The following is a 3,000-nucleotide window of genomic DNA, read 5'->3' on the forward strand; positions in this document are numbered from 1 at the left end:
GTTTCAATTTGATTTTAATTCTACTACAGCATTATTATGGATTTATCGGTACCATAGAGAGGTAGAATAAATGTGTGAATGAGAGTAGTGGAGCCATGGGGTCACAGGAAGACCAAAAGATGAAGGGTTTTGGAAAAGAGGTAAGGAAAGATGTCCAAGGATGTTGGAATGAGGGAAGAAAGGCGTGAGGTGCTAGAAGAATATCAGGGAGGGTGAAATGGAAGATGGTGGTGAGACCTTTCATGATCACTGGAGGCTGGCTTGATTGCTCATTCCACTCACCTGTTTAACTCTGCCTGGTTTTTCATTCTGATCCACCTGTTTCCAACTCCTATATATGCTGTGTGTTTTCTAGCTACCACTGCCAGATTATTCAAGCGTTTCTGTGTGAGTAACTCTAGCGTTCTGATCTTGGTTCTGATTCTGACCTGTTTATCGATTCCGCTGGTTTATCGAACCTGGACTGTGCTACTGACCTCGGCATGGATTCCCCTTCTGTACCTCATCGGTCTCTGATCTTCTGGTTCCTAAACTTGGTTCTGCTACGACTTTGGATATTCCCTCCTGGGTACTGTGGCTCCTCGGCGTCGGCTGTCTTCTGCTCCGCTCATCACTCTGAGCTTCAGGGACGGCGCCGTCTGCAAGCTGAGGATATCTCCATCTCGGATTCATCTCCTTCCTCTGGGGATCGGACTGAACTCTGAACCAGAGGTTCTGGTTTATCCGCTCCAGCTGACGAGCTGCTGCACGCTGAGTGTTCAATAAAGACTTTTTGAACTCATCCAGATCTGTTTGTTTTGAATATTGGATCCAAGATTTCGAGCTTCTGAAAAGACCAGCCATGAAGTCTGGTTTAGAGGCAGAGATGGAGGTGGCAGAGATGAGGATTGATAGAATCCATAATGAGGATGCTTGATGTGCTTAAAGGAGAACCTCAGCTGGAACAGGAGGAGGCCTGGAGGAGGAGGTTCATGGATGGAGCTAAATAGGACATGAAGCATGAAGCTAGCTGGTCTGACAGAAGAGATGCAGAAGATCAGGTTAGACGGAGTCAGATGACTCATTGTGGAGAGAAATGAAAGGGAAGAGCTGGAATATGAAGATTTATTCACACAAACATGCAGGAACCTTCAACCCTCAAGGCCAAAGTTCTCAGACTCTACGCTACCCTAACCCTGATATAAAAGTGATGGCCTAGTGGTTACAGCAGTGCACTTGTGCTCTGAGAAGGTTGCAAGTACCAAGTTCAAGTCCACAGCCTCCACTCTGGGTCCCTGAGCAAGACCCTTAACTCCACCCTGCTCCCCGGGCACTGCACAATGGCAGCCCACTGCTCCCCAAGGGGAGGGATTAAATACAGAGGTAAATTTCTCCAGATTAATAAACTTCAATGAATTACAGAAAACAACTGTATAGATAAAGATGAGAGATTAGTTGAGGCAACAAATGCAAAATCCAACAATATTTAAATTTGTATTCAAGTAGCTCAACCCAATAATATGGGAAGAATTAACAGCATTCACCAGCAGCAGATAAATAATTAGTTATACAACAATAGATAGATGAGTGAAAGGAAAGCAGACCAAAAAATTAATTAAAATTAATAGTAAATTATATTTGACTATGTTTTTAGAAGAATTTATTCTTACCTTTAATTTAATTTTATTTATTGATTTATTTGACAGGGACAGTGTACATTAAAAAGCATTCCTGCAAATGCAGCAGATTTAGCCAAAGGCTATTTTTTTCATCTGTTTTTCCTGGAAAGATCTTATAATTGACTTCCTAAAAAACACAACAGTAAGCGTTCTACAATAAAAAATACAAATATAATAAGAAATAAAAACAGCTATAACTCCTTTTATTAAAGCAACAAATAAAAAGGTTTTAAAAATAAAACATGGATTATTATTGATTATTATTATTATTATAATTAGAGGTGTAAATCCCTCACTGGTGGAAGATTCCTGGCCCATATTGGCAAAGATGACTAGATCTAGAGATGATTTCAGTTTAAGGAAATTTGTAGAATTCCTCAAATTCTAAAATAAATGTAAAATCATTTAGTGAGCACTCTGACTTCAGAGAGGCAGGGACCAATTCTAAATTTAATAAAGAGGACTTTTAGAGACTTCCAGTTTGACCCTTTAAAAAAACCTTTCAGCACTAATATATAACATCTTCGACCACCAGATGGAGTCAGACACTTTATTTATTTTCCAAACCTTCATTTTCACTTCAGGCTCATCCTCTATATTTCTTTACACAAAACAATAATCCACTGTTACAATAATCCACTGTTACAATAATCCACGGCTATAGACATTGATCAACAGTCATGTGTTCAATTTTTTTTTTTATATTTTGCATTTTTTTTAAAATACAAAGAATGCTACATTTGCTGGAAAAATTACGATGAGGAAATGAATGTAATAAATAAATGTGTGACAGTAAAATTCTATCTGAGTCAAAGGAAGAGATTTCCAGAGTTTTGCTATCATGGAATTAAATTCTATTCAGTTTATTTCTATGGCGCCAAATCACATCATGTCATCTCAAGGGATTTACAGAGACAGTTTAACCAGATCATCCAGTCAGATTGATTCAAAGTTTTCTTTCTAAGGAAAACCAGCTGATTGCATCGACTCATTGACTCTTCAGCAATCCCTCACACTAAGCATGCTTGTAGCGACAGTGGAGAGGAAAAACTCCCTTTGAACAGGAAGAAACCTCCAGCAGAACCAGGCTCAGTGTGAGCGGCCATCTGCTTAGGCCGACTGGAGAGCACATACAGTTAGTCACAGTCAGAGAAACAGGACTACACTGGAAAACAGGCCAAGCTCCAACATCTAGAAACAAAGGTGTTGATGGCAGCAGCACAGCTGATATTTCTCTCCAGGATGGAGTCACAGCCAAACAGGAACAGACCAGATGAAGCTACTATGAGAAAAAGCAGAGAGAGCAGAACGTTAGAGATTGAACTAACAGATTCTGCAGAGT

Source organism: Cyprinodon tularosa, unplaced genomic scaffold (assembly GCF_016077235.1).
Source record: "Cyprinodon tularosa strain WSP-4 unplaced genomic scaffold, ASM1607723v1 ctg1088, whole genome shotgun sequence".
Lineage (NCBI taxonomy): Eukaryota > Metazoa > Chordata > Actinopteri > Cyprinodontiformes > Cyprinodontidae > Cyprinodon > Cyprinodon tularosa.